This window comes from Hypomesus nipponensis, chromosome 20 (assembly GCF_054491055.1).
Source record: "Hypomesus nipponensis isolate SF chromosome 20, ASM5449105v1, whole genome shotgun sequence".
NCBI classification, from domain to species: Eukaryota; Metazoa; Chordata; class Actinopteri; order Osmeriformes; family Osmeridae; genus Hypomesus; species Hypomesus nipponensis.
In genome coordinates this window covers 427,501-440,000 of record NC_140380.1, presented here as the reverse complement: position 1 = coordinate 440,000, position 12,500 = coordinate 427,501, and the positions used below count along the sequence as shown (strand labels likewise).

Genomic DNA, 12,500 nt, shown 5'->3' with positions numbered 1-12,500 from the left:
CATCCAAGTACTAACCAGGCCCGACCCTGCTTAGCTTCCGAGATCAGACGAGATCGGGCGTTGCCAGGCTGGTATGGCCGTACGAAATAAGTTGACAACCATAGGCTACTTATCCATATACAGATTTAGCAATTGACAATGCAAGGTGGTCTCTCTCTCTCTCTCTCTCGTGTCAAAATGAAAACAGCTTCCAGTCCCTTTCATGAAGGACTACTTGTGCATATTGCAAGATTTCAGTTTCTAAGTGAATGAGCAAAAGAGCATACAGCACCTGGTATTCCCAGGCGGTCTCCCATCCAAGTACTAACCAGGCCCGACCCTGCTTAGCTTCCGAGATCAGACGAGATCGGGCGTTGCCAGGCTGGTATGGCCGTTCGAAATAAGTTGACAACCATAGGCTACTTATCCATATACAGATTTAGCAATTGACAATGCAAGGTAGTCTCTCTCTCTCTCTCTCTCTCTCGTGTCAAAATGAAAACAGCTTCCAGCCCCTTTCATGAAGGACTACTTGTGCATATTGCAAGATTTCAGTTTCTAAGTGAATGAGCATACAGCACCTGGTATTCCCAGGCGGTCTCCCATCCAAGTACTAACCAGGCCCGACCCTGCTTAGCTTCCGAGATCAGACGAGATCGGGCGTTGCCAGGCTGGTATGGCCGTACGAAATAAGTTGACAACCATAGGCTACTTATCCATATACAGATTTAGCAATTGACAATGCAAGGTGGTCTCTCTCTCTCTCGTGTCAAAATGAAAACAGCTTCCAGCCCCTTTCATGAAGGACTACTTGTGCATATTGCAAGATGTCAGTTTCTAAGTGAATGAGCAAAAGAGCATACAGCACCTGGTATTCCCAGGCGGTCTCCCATCCAAGTACTAACCAGGCCCGACCCTGCTTAGCTTCCGAGATCAGACGTGATCGGGCGTTGCCAGGCTGGTATGGCCGTACGAAATAAGTTGACAACCATAGGCTACTTATCCATATACAGATTTAGCAATTGACAATGCAAGGTAGTCTCTCTCTCTCTCTCTCTCTCTCTCTCTCTCGTGTCAAAATGAAAACAGCTTCCAGCCCCTTTCATGAAGGACTACTTGTGCATATTGCAAGATGTCAGTTTCTAAGTGAATGAGCAAAAGAGCATACAGCACCTGGTATTCCCAGGCGGTCTCCCATCCAAGTACTAACCAGGCCCGACCCTGCTTAGCTTCCGAGATCAGACGTGATCGGGCGTTGCCAGGCTGGTATGGCCGTACGAAATAAGTTGACAACCATAGGCTACTTATCCATATACAGATTTAGCAATTGACAATGCAAGGTGGTCTCTCTCTCTCTCTCTCGTGTCAAAATGAAAACAGCTTCCAGCCCCTTTCATGAAGGACTACTTGTGCATATTGCAAGATGTCAGTTTCTAAGTGAATGAGCAAAAGAGCATACAGCACCTGGTATTCCCAGGCGGTCTCCCATCCAAGTACTAACCAGGCCCGACCCTGCTTAGCTTCCGAGATCAGACGTGATCGGGCGTTGCCAGGCTGGTATGGCCGTACGAAATAAGTTGACAACCATAGGCTACTTATCCATATACAGATTTAGCAATTGACAATGCAAGGTAGTCTCTCTCTCTCTCTCTCTCTCTCTCTCTCTCGTGTCAAAATGAAAACAGCTTCCAGCCCCTTTCATGAAGGACTACTTGTGCATATTGCAAGATGTCAGTTTCTAAGTGAATGAGCAAAAGAGCATACAGCACCTGGTATTCCCAGGCGGTCTCCCATCCAAGTACTAACCAGGCCCGACCCTGCTTAGCTTCCGAGATCAGACGTGATCGGGCGTTGCCAGGCTGGTATGGCCGTACGAAATAAGTTGACAACCATAGGCTACTTATCCATATACAGATTTAGCAATTGACAATGCAAGGTGGTCTCTCTCTCTCTCTCTCTCTCTCTCGTGTCAAAATGAAAACAGCTTCCAGCCCCTTTCATGAAGGACTACTTGTGCATATTGCAAGATGTCAGTTTCTAAGTGAATGAGCAAAAGAGCATACAGCACCTGGTATTCCCAGGCGGTCTCCCATCCAAGTACTAACCAGGCCCGACCCTGCTTAGCTTCCGAGATCAGACGAGATCGGGCGTTGCCAGGCTGGTATGGCCGTACGAAATAAGTTGACAACCATAGGCTACTTATCCATATACAGATTTAGCAATTGACAATGCAAGGTGGTCTCTCTCTCTCTCTCTAGTGTCAAAATGAAAACAGCTTCCAGCCCCTTTCATGAAGGACTACTTGTGCATATTGCAAGATGTCAGTTTCTAAGTGAATGAGCAAAAGAGCATACAGCACCTGGTATTCCCAGGCGGTCTCCCATCCAAGTACTAACCAGGCCCGACCCTGCTTAGCTTCCGAGATCAGACGTGATCGGGCGTTGCCAGGCTGGTATGGCCGTACGAAATAAGTTGACAACCATAGGCTACTTATCCATATACAGATTTAGCAATTGACAATGCAAGGTAGTCTCTCTCTCTCTCTCTCTCTCGTGTCAAAATGAAAACAGCTTCCAGCCCCTTTCATGAAGGACTACTTGTGCATATTGCAAGATGTCAGTTTCTAAGTGAATGAGCAAAAGAGCATACAGCACCTGGTATTCCCAGGCGGTCTCCCATCCAAGTACTAACCAGGCCCGACCCTGCTTAGCTTCCGAGATCAGACGTGATCGGGCGTTGCCAGGCTGGTATGGCCGTACGAAATAAGTTGACAACCATAGGCTACTTATCCATATACAGATTTAGCAATTGACAATGCAAGGTGGTCTCTCTCTCTCTCTCTCGTGTCAAAATGAAAACAGCTTCCAGCCCCTTTCATGAAGGACTACTTGTGCATATTGCAAGATGTCAGTTTCTAAGTGAATGAGCAAAAGAGCATACAGCACCTGGTATTCCCAGGCGGTCTCCCATCCAAGTACTAACCAGGCCCGACCCTGCTTAGCTTCCGAGATCAGACGTGATCGGGCGTTGCCAGGCTGGTATGGCCGTACGAAATAAGTTGACAACCATAGGCTACTTATCCATATACAGATTTAGCAATTGACAATGCAAGGTGGTCTCTCTCTCTCTCTCTCTCTCTCGTGTCAAAATGAAAACAGCTTCCAGCCCCTTTCATGAAGGACTACTTGTGCATATTGCAAGATGTCAGTTTCTAAGTGAATGAGCAAAAGAGCATACAGCACCTGGTATTCCCAGGCGGTCTCCCATCCAAGTACTAACCAGGCCCGACCCTGCTTAGCTTCCGAGATCAGACGAGATCGGGCGTTGCCAGGCTGGTATGGCCGTACAAAATAAGTTGACAACCATAGGCTACTTATCCATATACAGATTTAGCAATTGACAATGCAAGGTGGTCTCTCTCTCTCTCTCTCTCGTGTCAAAATGAAAACAGCTTCCAGCCCCTTTCATGAAGGACTACTTGTGCATATTGCAAGATTTCAGTTTCTAAGTGAATGAGCAAAAGAGCATACAGCACCTGGTATTCCCAGGCGGTCTCCCATCCAAGTACTAACCAGGCCCGACCCTGCTTAGCTTCCGAGATCAGACGAGATCGGGCGTTGCCAGGCTGGTATGGCCGTACGAAATAAGTTGACAACCATAGGCTACTTATCCATATACAGATTTAGCAATTGACAATGCAAGGTGGTCTCTCTCTCTCTCTCTCTCTCTCTCTCTCTCTCGTGTCAAAATGAAAACAGCTTCCAGCCCCTTTCATGAAGGACTACTTGTGCATATTGCAAGATGTCAGTTTCTAAGTGAATGAGCAAAAGAGCATACAGCACCTGGTATTCCCAGGCGGTCTCCCATCCAAGTACTAACCAGGCCCGACCCTGCTTAGCTTCCGAGATCAGACGAGATCGGGCGTTGCCAGGCTGGTATGGCCGTACGAAATAAGTTGACAACCATAGGCTACTTATCCATATACAGATTTAGCAATTGACAATGCAAGGTGGTCTCTCTCTCTCTCTCTCTCGTGTCAAAATGAAAACAGCTTCCAGCCCCTTTCATGAAGGACTACTTGTGCATATTGCAAGATGTCAGTTTCTAAGTGAATGAGCAAAAGAGCATACAGCACCTGGTATTCCCAGGCGGTCTCCCATCCAAGTACTAACCAGGCCCGACCCTGCTTAGCTTCCGAGATCAGACGAGATCGGGCGTTGCCAGGCTGGTATGGCCGTACGAAATAAGTTGACAACCATAGGCTACTTATCCATATACAGATTTAGCAATTGACAATGCAAGGTGGTCTCTCTCTCTCTCTCTAGTGTCAAAATGAAAACAGCTTCCAGCCCCTTTCATGAAGGACTACTTGTGCATATTGCAAGATGTCAGTTTCTAAGTGAATGAGCAAAAGAGCATACAGCACCTGGTATTCCCAGGCGGTCTCCCATCCAAGTACTAACCAGGCCCGACCCTGCTTAGCTTCCGAGATCAGACGTGATCGGGCGTTGCCAGGCTGGTATGGCCGTACGAAATAAGTTGACAACCATAGGCTACTTATCCATATACAGATTTAGCAATTGACAATGCAAGGTAGTCTCTCTCTCTCTCTCTCTCTCGTGTCAAAATGAAAACAGCTTCCAGCCCCTTTCATGAAGGACTACTTGTGCATATTGCAAGATGTCAGTTTCTAAGTGAATGAGCAAAAGAGCATACAGCACCTGGTATTCCCAGGCGGTCTCCCATCCAAGTACTAACCAGGCCCGACCCTGCTTAGCTTCCGAGATCAGACGTGATCGGGCGTTGCCAGGCTGGTATGGCCGTACGAAATAAGTTGACAACCATAGGCTACTTATCCATATACAGATTTAGCAATTGACAATGCAAGGTAGTCTCTCTCTCTCTCTCTCGTGTCAAAATGAAAACAGCTTCCAGCCCCTTTCATGAAGGACTACTTGTGCATATTGCAAGATGTCAGTTTCTAAGTGAATGAGCAAAAGAGCATACAGCACCTGGTATTCCCAGGCGGTCTCCCATCCAAGTACTAACCAGGCCCGACCCTGCTTAGCTTCCGAGATCAGACGAGATCGGGCGTTGCCAGGCTGGTATGGCCGTACGAAATAAGTTGACAACCATAGGCTACTTATCCATATACAGATTTAGCAATTGACAATGCAAGGTGGTCTCTCTCTCTCTCTCTCTCTCTCTCTCTCTCTCGTGTCAAAATGAAAACAGCTTCCAGCCCCTTTCATGAAGGACTACTTGTGCATATTGCAAGATGTCAGTTTCTAAGTGAATGAGCAAAAGAGCATACAGCACCTGGTATTCCCAGGCGGTCTCCCATCCAAGTACTAACCAGGCCCGACCCTGCTTAGCTTCCGAGATCAGACGAGATCGGGCGTTGCCAGGCTGGTATGGCCGTACGAAATAAGTTGACAACCATAGGCTACTTATCCATATACAGATTTAGCAATTGACAATGCAAGGTGGTCTCTCTCTCTCTCTCTCTCTCTCTCGTGTCAAAATGAAAACAGCTTCCAGCCCCTTTCATGAAGGACTACTTGTGCATATTGCAAGATGTCAGTTTCTAAGTGAATGAGCAAAAGAGCATACAGCACCTGGTATTCCCAGGCGGTCTCCCATCCAAGTACTAACCAGGCCCGACCCTGCTTAGCTTCCGAGATCAGACGAGATCGGGCGTTGCCAGGCTGGTATGGCCGTACGAAATAAGTTGACAACCATAGGCTACTTATCCATATACAGATTTAGCAATTGACAATGCAAGGTGGTCTCTCTCTCTCTCTCTAGTGTCAAAATGAAAACAGCTTCCAGCCCCTTTCATGAAGGACTACTTGTGCATATTGCAAGATGTCAGTTTCTAAGTGAATGAGCAAAAGAGCATACAGCACCTGGTATTCCCAGGCGGTCTCCCATCCAAGTACTAACCAGGCCCGACCCTGCTTAGCTTCCGAGATCAGACGAGATCGGGCGTTGCCAGGCTGGTATGGCCGTACGAAATAAGTTGACAACCATAGGCTACTTATCCATATACAGATTTAGCAATTGACAATGCAAGGTGGTCTCTCTCTCTCTCTCTAGTGTCAAAATGAAAACAGCTTCCAGCCCCTTTCATGAAGGACTACTTGTGCATATTGCAAGATGTCAGTTTCTAAGTGAATGAGCAAAAGAGCATACAGCACCTGGTATTCCCAGGCGGTCTCCCATCCAAGTACTAACCAGGCCCGACCCTGCTTAGCTTCCGAGATCAGACGTGATCGGGCGTTGCCAGGCTGGTATGGCCGTACGAAATAAGTTGACAACCATAGGCTACTTATCCATATACAGATTTAGCAATTGACAATGCAAGGTAGTCTCTCTCTCTCTCTCTCTCTCGTGTCAAAATGAAAACAGCTTCCAGCCCCTTTCATGAAGGACTACTTGTGCATATTGCAAGATGTCAGTTTTCTAAGTGAATGAGCAAAAGAGCATACAGCACCTGGTATTCCCAGGCGGTCTCCCATCCAAGTACTAACCAGGCCCGACCCTGCTTAGCTTCCGAGATCAGACGTGATCGGGCGTTGCCAGGCTGGTATGGCCGTACGAAATAAGTTGACAACCATAGGCTACTTATCCATATACAGATTTAGCAATTGACAATGCAAGGTAGTCTCTCTCTCTCTCTCTCGTGTCAAAATGAAAACAGCTTCCAGCCCCTTTCATGAAGGACTACTTGTGCATATTGCAAGATGTCAGTTTCTAAGTGAATGAGCAAAAGAGCATACAGCACCTGGTATTCCCAGGCGGTCTCCCATCCAAGTACTAACCAGGCCCGACCCTGCTTAGCTTCCGAGATCAGACGAGATCGGGCGTTGCCAGGCTGGTATGGCCGTACGAAATAAGTTGACAACCATAGGCTACTTATCCATATACAGATTTAGCAATTGACAATGCAAGGTGGTCTCTCTCTCTCTCTCTCTCTCTCTCTCTCTCTCTCTCGTGTCAAAATGAAAACAGCTTCCAGCCCCTTTCATGAAGGACTACTTGTGCATATTGCAAGATGTCAGTTTCTAAGTGAATGAGCAAAAGAGCATACAGCACCTGGTATTCCCAGGCGGTCTCCCATCCAAGTACTAACCAGGCCCGACCCTGCTTAGCTTCCGAGATCAGACGAGATCGGGCGTTGCCAGGCTGGTATGGCCGTACGAAATAAGTTGACAACCATAGGCTACTTATCCATATACAGATTTAGCAATTGACAATGCAAGGTGGTCTCTCTCTCTCTCTCTCTCTCTCTCGTGTCAAAATGAAAACAGCTTCCAGCCCCTTTCATGAAGGACTACTTGTGCATATTGCAAGATGTCAGTTTCTAAGTGAATGAGCAAAAGAGCATACAGCACCTGGTATTCCCAGGCGGTCTCCCATCCAAGTACTAACCAGGCCCGACCCTGCTTAGCTTCCGAGATCAGACGAGATCGGGCGTTGCCAGGCTGGTATGGCCGTACGAAATAAGTTGACAACCATAGGCTACTTATCCATATACAGATTTAGCAATTGACAATGCAAGGTGGTCTCTCTCTCTCTCTCTAGTGTCAAAATGAAAACAGCTTCCAGCCCCTTTCATGAAGGACTACTTGTGCATATTGCAAGATGTCAGTTTCTAAGTGAATGAGCAAAAGAGCATACAGCACCTGGTATTCCCAGGCGGTCTCCCATCCAAGTACTAACCAGGCCCGACCCTGCTTAGCTTCCGAGATCAGACGTGATCGGGCGTTGCCAGGCTGGTATGGCCGTACGAAATAAGTTGACAACCATAGGCTACTTATCCATATACAGATTTAGCAATTGACAATGCAAGGTAGTCTCTCTCTCTCTCTCTCTCTCGTGTCAAAATGAAAACAGCTTCCAGCCCCTTTCATGAAGGACTACTTGTGCATATTGCAAGATGTCAGTTTCTAAGTGAATGAGCAAAAGAGCATACAGCACCTGGTATTCCCAGGCGGTCTCCCATCCAAGTACTAACCAGGCCCGACCCTGCTTAGCTTCCGAGATCAGACGTGATCGGGCGTTGCCAGGCTGGTATGGCCGTACGAAATAAGTTGACAACCATAGGCTACTTATCCATATACAGATTTAGCAATTGACAATGCAAGGTGGTCTCTCTCTCTCTCTCTCGTGTCAAAATGAAAACAGCTTCCAGCCCCTTTCATGAAGGACTACTTGTGCATATTGCAAGATGTCAGTTTCTAAGTGAATGAGCAAAAGAGCATACAGCACCTGGTATTCCCAGGCGGTCTCCCATCCAAGTACTAACCAGGCCCGACCCTGCTTAGCTTCCGAGATCAGACGTGATCGGGCGTTGCCAGGCTGGTATGGCCGTACGAAATAAGTTGACAACCATAGGCTACTTATCCATATACAGATTTAGCAATTGACAATGCAAGGTGGTCTCTCTCTCTCTCTCTCTCGTGTCAAAATGAAAACAGCTTCCAGCCCCTTTCATGAAGGACTACTTGTGCATATTGCAAGATGTCAGTTTCTAAGTGAATGAGCAAAAGAGCATACAGCACCTGGTATTCCCAGGCGGTCTCCCATCCAAGTACTAACCAGGCCCGACCCTGCTTAGCTTCCGAGATCAGACGAGATCGGGCGTTGCCAGGCTGGTATGGCCGTACCAAATAAGTTGACAACCATAGGCTACTTATCCATATACAGATTTAGCAATTGACAATGCAAGGTAGTCTCTCTCTCTCTCTCTCGTGTCAAAATGAAAACAGCTTCCAGCCCCTTTCATGAAGGACTACTTGTGCATATTGCAAGATGTCAGTTTCTAAGTGAATGAGCAAAAGAGCATACAGCACCTGGTATTCCCAGGCGGTCTCCCATCCAAGTACTAACCAGGCCCGACCCTGCTTAGCTTCCGAGATCAGACGAGATCGGGCGTTGCCAGGCTGGTATGGCCGTACGAAATAAGTTGACAACCATAGGCTACTTATCCATATACAGATTTAGCAATTGACAATGCAAGGTGGTCTCTCTCTCTCTCTCTCTCTCTCTCTCTCTCTCGTGTCAAAATGAAAACAGCTTCCAGCCCCTTTCATGAAGGACTACTTGTGCATATTGCAAGATGTCAGTTTCTAAGTGAATGAGCAAAAGAGCATACAGCACCTGGTATTCCCAGGCGGTCTCCCATACAAGTACTAACCAGGCCCGACCCTGCTTAGCTTCCGAGATCAGACGAGATCGGGCGTTGCCAGGCTGGTATGGCCGTACGAAATAAGTTGACAACCATAGGCTACTTATCCATATACAGATTTAGCAATTGACAATGCAAGGTAGTCTCTCTCTCTCTCTCTCGTGTCAAAATGAAAACAGCTTCCAGCCCCTTTCATGAAGGACTACTTGTGCATATTGCAAGATGTCAGTTTCTAAGTGAATGAGCAAAAGAGCATACAGCACCTGGTATTCCCAGGCGGTCTCCCATCCAAGTACTAACCAGGCCCGACCCTGCTTAGCTTCCGAGATCAGACGAGATCGGGCGTTGCCAGGCTGGTATGGCCGTACAAAATAAGTTGACAACCATAGGCTACTTATCCATATACAGATTTAGCAATTGACAATGCAAGGTGGTCTCTCTCTCTCTCTCTCTCGTGTCAAAATGAAAACAGCTTCCAGCCCCTTTCATGAAGGACTACTTGTGCATATTGCAAGATTTCAGTTTCTAAGTGAATGAGCAAAAGAGCATACAGCACCTGGTATTCCCAGGCGGACTCCCATCCAAGTACTAACCAGGCCCGACCCTGCTTAGCTTCCGAGATCAGACGAGATCGGGCGTTGCCAGGCTGGTATGGCCGTACGAAATAAGTTGACAACCATAGGCTACTTATCCATATACAGATTTAGCAATTGACAATGCAAGGTAGTCTCTCTCTCTCTCTCTCTCTCTCTCTCTCGTGTCAAAATGAAAACAGCTTCCAGCCCCTTTCATGAAGGACTACTTGTGCATATTGCAAGATGTCAGTTTCTAAGTGAATGAGCAAAAGAGCATACAGCACCTGGTATTCCCAGGCGGTCTCCCATCCAAGTACTAACCAGGCCCGACCCTGCTTAGCTTCCGAGATCAGACGAGATCGGGTGTTGCCAGGCTGGTATGGCCGTACGAAATAAGTTGACAACCATAGGCTACTTATCCATATACAGATTTAGCAATTGACAATGCAAGGTAGTCTCTCTCTCTCTCTCTCTCTCTCTCTCTCTCTCTCTCTCGTGTCAAAATGAAAACAGCTTCCAGCCCCTTTCATGAAGGACTACTTGTGCATATTGCAAGATTTCAGTTTCTAAGTGAATGAGCAAAAGAGCATACAGCACCTGGTATTCCCAGGCGGTCTCCCATCCAAGTACTAACCAGGCCCAACCCTGCTTAGCTTCCGAGATCAGACGAGATCGGGCGTTGCCAGGCTGGTATGGCCGTACGAAATAAGTTGACAACCATAGGCTACTTATCCATATACAGATTTAGCAATTGACAATGCAAGGTGGTCTCTCTCTCTCCCTCTCGTGTCAAAATGAAAACAGCTTCCAGCCCCTTTCATGAAGGACTACTTGTGCATATTGCAAGATTTCAGTTTCTAAGTGAATGAGCATACAGCACCTGGTATTCCCAGGCGGTCTCCCATCCAAGTACTAACCAGGCCCGACCCTGCTTAGCTTCCGAGATCAGACGAGATCGGGCGTTGCCAGGCTGGTATGGCCGTACGAAATAAGTTGACAACCATAGGCTACTTATCCATATACAGATTTAGCAATTGACAATGCAAGGTGGTCTCTCTCTCTCTCTCTCGTGTCAAAATGAAAACAGCTTCCAGCCCCTTTCATGAAGGACTACTTGTGCATATTGCAAGATGTCAGTTTCTAAGTGAATGAGCAAAAGAGCATACAGCACCTGGTATTCCCAGGCGGTCTCCCATCCAAGTACTAACCAGGCCCGACCCTGCTTAGCTTCCGAGATCAGACGTGATCGGGCGTTGCCAGGCTGGTATGGCCGTACGAAATAAGTTGACAACCATAGGCTACTTATCCATATACAGATTTAGCAATTGACAATGCAAGGTGGTCTCTCTCTCTCTCTCTCTCTCTCTCTCTCTCTCGTGTCAAAATGAAAACAGCTTCCAGCCCCTTTCATGAAGGACTACTTGTGCATATTGCAAGATGTCAGTTTCTAAGTGAATGAGCAAAAGAGCATACAGCACCTGGTATTCCCAGGCGGTCTCCCATCCAAGTACTAACCAGGCCCGACCCTGCTTAGCTTCCGAGATCAGACGAGATCGGGCGTTGCCAGGCTGGTATGGCCGTACGAAATAAGTTGACAACCATAGGCTACTTATCCATATACAGATTTAGCAATTGACAATGCAAGGTAGTCTCTCTCTCTCTCTCTCGTGTCAAAATGAAAACAGCTTCCAGCCCCTTTCATGAAGGACTACTTGTGCATATTGCAAGATGTCAGTTTCTAAGTGAATGAGCAAAAGAGCATACAGCACCTGGTATTCCCAGGCGGTCTCCCATCCAAGTACTAACCAGGCCCGACCCTGCTTAGCTTCCGAGATCAGACGAGATCGGGCGTTGCCAGGCTGGTATGGCCGTACGAAATAAGTTGACAACCATAGGCTACTTATCCATATACAGATTTAGCAATTGACAATGCAAGGTGGTCTCTCTCTCTCTCTCTCTCTCTCTCTCTCTCTCGTGTCAAAATGAAAACAGCTTCCAGCCCCTTTCATGAAGGACTACTTGTGCATATTGCAAGATGTCAGTTTCTAAGTGAATGAGCAAAAGAGCATACAGCACCTGGTATTCCCAGGCGGTCTCCCATCCAAGTACTAACCAGGCCCGACCCTGCTTAGCTTCCGAGATCAGACGAGATCGGGCGTTGCCAGGCTGGTATGGCCGTACGAAATAAGTTGACAACCATAGGCTACTTATCCATATACAGATTTAGCAATTGACAATGCAAGGTAGTCTCTCTCTCTCTCTCTCGTGTCAAAATGAAAACAGCTTCCAGCCCCTTTCATGAAGGACTACTTGTGCATATTGCAAGATGTCAGTTTCTAAGTGAATGAGCAAAAGAGCATACAGCACCTGGTATTCCCAGGCGGTCTCCCATCCAAGTACTAACCAGGCCCGACCCTGCTTAGCTTCCGAGATCAGACGAGATCGGGCGTTGCCAGGCTGGTATGGCCGTACAAAATAAGTTGACAACCATAGGCTACTTATCCATATACAGATTTAGCAATTGACAATGCAAGGTGGTCTCTCTCTCTCTCTCTCTCTCTCGTGTCAAAATGAAAACAGCTTCCAGCCCCTTTCATGAAGGACTACTTGTGCATATTGCAAGATTTCAGTTTCTAAGTGAATGAGCAAAAGAGCATACAGCACCTGGTATTCCCAGGCGGTCTCCCATCCAAGTACTAACCAGGCCCGACCCTGCTTAGCTTCCGAGATCAGACGAGATCGGGCGTTGCCAG

The 12,500-nt window shown here is 47.3% G+C and overlaps 43 non-coding genes across 43 annotated transcripts in view; all 43 read right to left on the bottom strand.

The window, feature by feature from the left end:
• Positions 1-85, bottom strand: part of LOC146239547 (5S ribosomal RNA) — a 119-nt gene extending 34 nt beyond the window's left edge. The window contains exon 1 of the ribosomal RNA XR_014735709.1: positions 1-85. This exon is cut by the window's left edge and continues 34 nt beyond it. This is a non-coding gene — a ribosomal RNA (5S ribosomal RNA).
• A 174-nt stretch (positions 86-259) lies between these two features.
• Positions 260-378, bottom strand: LOC146239546 (5S ribosomal RNA). Its single transcript, XR_014740409.1, has one exon. It is a non-coding gene; the product is annotated as a 5S ribosomal RNA (ribosomal RNA).
• Positions 379-548: 170 nt separating this feature from the next.
• Positions 549-667, bottom strand: LOC146239545 (5S ribosomal RNA). The gene has a single exon (XR_014735708.1). It is a non-coding gene; the product is annotated as a 5S ribosomal RNA (ribosomal RNA).
• Positions 668-835: 168 nt separating this feature from the next.
• Positions 836-954, bottom strand: LOC146239544 (5S ribosomal RNA). Its single transcript, XR_014738940.1, has one exon. It is a non-coding gene; the product is annotated as a 5S ribosomal RNA (ribosomal RNA).
• Positions 955-1,140: 186 nt separating this feature from the next.
• On the bottom strand, positions 1,141-1,259 carry LOC146239543 (5S ribosomal RNA). Its single transcript, XR_014738939.1, has one exon. It is a non-coding gene; the product is annotated as a 5S ribosomal RNA (ribosomal RNA).
• A 172-nt stretch (positions 1,260-1,431) lies between these two features.
• On the bottom strand, positions 1,432-1,550 carry LOC146239542 (5S ribosomal RNA). Its single transcript, XR_014738938.1, has one exon. It is a non-coding gene; the product is annotated as a 5S ribosomal RNA (ribosomal RNA).
• Positions 1,551-1,736: 186 nt separating this feature from the next.
• LOC146239541 (5S ribosomal RNA) lies at positions 1,737-1,855 on the bottom strand. The gene has a single exon (XR_014738937.1). It is a non-coding gene; the product is annotated as a 5S ribosomal RNA (ribosomal RNA).
• A 180-nt stretch (positions 1,856-2,035) lies between these two features.
• On the bottom strand, positions 2,036-2,154 carry LOC146239540 (5S ribosomal RNA). Its single transcript, XR_014735707.1, has one exon. It is a non-coding gene; the product is annotated as a 5S ribosomal RNA (ribosomal RNA).
• Positions 2,155-2,326: 172 nt separating this feature from the next.
• LOC146239539 (5S ribosomal RNA) lies at positions 2,327-2,445 on the bottom strand. The gene has a single exon (XR_014738936.1). It is a non-coding gene; the product is annotated as a 5S ribosomal RNA (ribosomal RNA).
• A 176-nt stretch (positions 2,446-2,621) lies between these two features.
• On the bottom strand, positions 2,622-2,740 carry LOC146239538 (5S ribosomal RNA). The gene has a single exon (XR_014738933.1). It is a non-coding gene; the product is annotated as a 5S ribosomal RNA (ribosomal RNA).
• Positions 2,741-2,912: 172 nt separating this feature from the next.
• LOC146239537 (5S ribosomal RNA) lies at positions 2,913-3,031 on the bottom strand. The gene has a single exon (XR_014738932.1). It is a non-coding gene; the product is annotated as a 5S ribosomal RNA (ribosomal RNA).
• A 178-nt stretch (positions 3,032-3,209) lies between these two features.
• On the bottom strand, positions 3,210-3,328 carry LOC146239536 (5S ribosomal RNA). Its single transcript, XR_014739587.1, has one exon. It is a non-coding gene; the product is annotated as a 5S ribosomal RNA (ribosomal RNA).
• Positions 3,329-3,502: 174 nt separating this feature from the next.
• On the bottom strand, positions 3,503-3,621 carry LOC146239535 (5S ribosomal RNA). Its single transcript, XR_014735706.1, has one exon. It is a non-coding gene; the product is annotated as a 5S ribosomal RNA (ribosomal RNA).
• A 188-nt stretch (positions 3,622-3,809) lies between these two features.
• On the bottom strand, positions 3,810-3,928 carry LOC146239534 (5S ribosomal RNA). The gene has a single exon (XR_014735705.1). It is a non-coding gene; the product is annotated as a 5S ribosomal RNA (ribosomal RNA).
• Positions 3,929-4,102: 174 nt separating this feature from the next.
• On the bottom strand, positions 4,103-4,221 carry LOC146239533 (5S ribosomal RNA). Its single transcript, XR_014735704.1, has one exon. It is a non-coding gene; the product is annotated as a 5S ribosomal RNA (ribosomal RNA).
• A 172-nt stretch (positions 4,222-4,393) lies between these two features.
• Positions 4,394-4,512, bottom strand: LOC146239532 (5S ribosomal RNA). Its single transcript, XR_014738931.1, has one exon. It is a non-coding gene; the product is annotated as a 5S ribosomal RNA (ribosomal RNA).
• A 176-nt stretch (positions 4,513-4,688) lies between these two features.
• On the bottom strand, positions 4,689-4,807 carry LOC146239531 (5S ribosomal RNA). Its single transcript, XR_014738930.1, has one exon. It is a non-coding gene; the product is annotated as a 5S ribosomal RNA (ribosomal RNA).
• Positions 4,808-4,979: 172 nt separating this feature from the next.
• On the bottom strand, positions 4,980-5,098 carry LOC146239530 (5S ribosomal RNA). Its single transcript, XR_014735703.1, has one exon. It is a non-coding gene; the product is annotated as a 5S ribosomal RNA (ribosomal RNA).
• Positions 5,099-5,286: 188 nt separating this feature from the next.
• Positions 5,287-5,405, bottom strand: LOC146239529 (5S ribosomal RNA). The gene has a single exon (XR_014735701.1). It is a non-coding gene; the product is annotated as a 5S ribosomal RNA (ribosomal RNA).
• Positions 5,406-5,585: 180 nt separating this feature from the next.
• Positions 5,586-5,704, bottom strand: LOC146239528 (5S ribosomal RNA). The gene has a single exon (XR_014735700.1). It is a non-coding gene; the product is annotated as a 5S ribosomal RNA (ribosomal RNA).
• A 172-nt stretch (positions 5,705-5,876) lies between these two features.
• LOC146239527 (5S ribosomal RNA) lies at positions 5,877-5,995 on the bottom strand. Its single transcript, XR_014735699.1, has one exon. It is a non-coding gene; the product is annotated as a 5S ribosomal RNA (ribosomal RNA).
• Positions 5,996-6,167: 172 nt separating this feature from the next.
• Positions 6,168-6,286, bottom strand: LOC146239526 (5S ribosomal RNA). The gene has a single exon (XR_014738929.1). It is a non-coding gene; the product is annotated as a 5S ribosomal RNA (ribosomal RNA).
• A 177-nt stretch (positions 6,287-6,463) lies between these two features.
• On the bottom strand, positions 6,464-6,582 carry LOC146239525 (5S ribosomal RNA). The gene has a single exon (XR_014738928.1). It is a non-coding gene; the product is annotated as a 5S ribosomal RNA (ribosomal RNA).
• A 172-nt stretch (positions 6,583-6,754) lies between these two features.
• Positions 6,755-6,873, bottom strand: LOC146239524 (5S ribosomal RNA). Its single transcript, XR_014735698.1, has one exon. It is a non-coding gene; the product is annotated as a 5S ribosomal RNA (ribosomal RNA).
• A 192-nt stretch (positions 6,874-7,065) lies between these two features.
• Positions 7,066-7,184, bottom strand: LOC146239523 (5S ribosomal RNA). The gene has a single exon (XR_014735697.1). It is a non-coding gene; the product is annotated as a 5S ribosomal RNA (ribosomal RNA).
• A 180-nt stretch (positions 7,185-7,364) lies between these two features.
• On the bottom strand, positions 7,365-7,483 carry LOC146239522 (5S ribosomal RNA). Its single transcript, XR_014735696.1, has one exon. It is a non-coding gene; the product is annotated as a 5S ribosomal RNA (ribosomal RNA).
• Positions 7,484-7,655: 172 nt separating this feature from the next.
• LOC146239521 (5S ribosomal RNA) lies at positions 7,656-7,774 on the bottom strand. The gene has a single exon (XR_014738927.1). It is a non-coding gene; the product is annotated as a 5S ribosomal RNA (ribosomal RNA).
• A 176-nt stretch (positions 7,775-7,950) lies between these two features.
• LOC146239520 (5S ribosomal RNA) lies at positions 7,951-8,069 on the bottom strand. Its single transcript, XR_014738926.1, has one exon. It is a non-coding gene; the product is annotated as a 5S ribosomal RNA (ribosomal RNA).
• A 172-nt stretch (positions 8,070-8,241) lies between these two features.
• Positions 8,242-8,360, bottom strand: LOC146239519 (5S ribosomal RNA). The gene has a single exon (XR_014738925.1). It is a non-coding gene; the product is annotated as a 5S ribosomal RNA (ribosomal RNA).
• Positions 8,361-8,534: 174 nt separating this feature from the next.
• LOC146239518 (5S ribosomal RNA) lies at positions 8,535-8,653 on the bottom strand. Its single transcript, XR_014734816.1, has one exon. It is a non-coding gene; the product is annotated as a 5S ribosomal RNA (ribosomal RNA).
• Positions 8,654-8,825: 172 nt separating this feature from the next.
• On the bottom strand, positions 8,826-8,944 carry LOC146239517 (5S ribosomal RNA). The gene has a single exon (XR_014735695.1). It is a non-coding gene; the product is annotated as a 5S ribosomal RNA (ribosomal RNA).
• A 188-nt stretch (positions 8,945-9,132) lies between these two features.
• On the bottom strand, positions 9,133-9,251 carry LOC146239516 (5S ribosomal RNA). The gene has a single exon (XR_014739947.1). It is a non-coding gene; the product is annotated as a 5S ribosomal RNA (ribosomal RNA).
• Positions 9,252-9,423: 172 nt separating this feature from the next.
• Positions 9,424-9,542, bottom strand: LOC146239515 (5S ribosomal RNA). Its single transcript, XR_014739586.1, has one exon. It is a non-coding gene; the product is annotated as a 5S ribosomal RNA (ribosomal RNA).
• A 174-nt stretch (positions 9,543-9,716) lies between these two features.
• LOC146239514 (5S ribosomal RNA) lies at positions 9,717-9,835 on the bottom strand. Its single transcript, XR_014739784.1, has one exon. It is a non-coding gene; the product is annotated as a 5S ribosomal RNA (ribosomal RNA).
• Positions 9,836-10,019: 184 nt separating this feature from the next.
• On the bottom strand, positions 10,020-10,138 carry LOC146239513 (5S ribosomal RNA). The gene has a single exon (XR_014735259.1). It is a non-coding gene; the product is annotated as a 5S ribosomal RNA (ribosomal RNA).
• A 194-nt stretch (positions 10,139-10,332) lies between these two features.
• Positions 10,333-10,451, bottom strand: LOC146239512 (5S ribosomal RNA). Its single transcript, XR_014736635.1, has one exon. It is a non-coding gene; the product is annotated as a 5S ribosomal RNA (ribosomal RNA).
• A 164-nt stretch (positions 10,452-10,615) lies between these two features.
• On the bottom strand, positions 10,616-10,734 carry LOC146239511 (5S ribosomal RNA). Its single transcript, XR_014735694.1, has one exon. It is a non-coding gene; the product is annotated as a 5S ribosomal RNA (ribosomal RNA).
• A 172-nt stretch (positions 10,735-10,906) lies between these two features.
• LOC146239510 (5S ribosomal RNA) lies at positions 10,907-11,025 on the bottom strand. Its single transcript, XR_014738924.1, has one exon. It is a non-coding gene; the product is annotated as a 5S ribosomal RNA (ribosomal RNA).
• A 188-nt stretch (positions 11,026-11,213) lies between these two features.
• On the bottom strand, positions 11,214-11,332 carry LOC146239509 (5S ribosomal RNA). Its single transcript, XR_014735693.1, has one exon. It is a non-coding gene; the product is annotated as a 5S ribosomal RNA (ribosomal RNA).
• A 172-nt stretch (positions 11,333-11,504) lies between these two features.
• Positions 11,505-11,623, bottom strand: LOC146239508 (5S ribosomal RNA). Its single transcript, XR_014735692.1, has one exon. It is a non-coding gene; the product is annotated as a 5S ribosomal RNA (ribosomal RNA).
• Positions 11,624-11,811: 188 nt separating this feature from the next.
• On the bottom strand, positions 11,812-11,930 carry LOC146239507 (5S ribosomal RNA). The gene has a single exon (XR_014735690.1). It is a non-coding gene; the product is annotated as a 5S ribosomal RNA (ribosomal RNA).
• A 172-nt stretch (positions 11,931-12,102) lies between these two features.
• LOC146239506 (5S ribosomal RNA) lies at positions 12,103-12,221 on the bottom strand. The gene has a single exon (XR_014739585.1). It is a non-coding gene; the product is annotated as a 5S ribosomal RNA (ribosomal RNA).
• Positions 12,222-12,399: 178 nt separating this feature from the next.
• LOC146239505 (5S ribosomal RNA) overlaps positions 12,400-12,500 on the bottom strand; it is a 119-nt gene continuing 18 nt past the window's right edge. Inside the window, exon 1 of the ribosomal RNA XR_014735689.1 lies at positions 12,400-12,500. This exon is cut by the window's right edge and continues 18 nt beyond it. This is a non-coding gene — a ribosomal RNA (5S ribosomal RNA).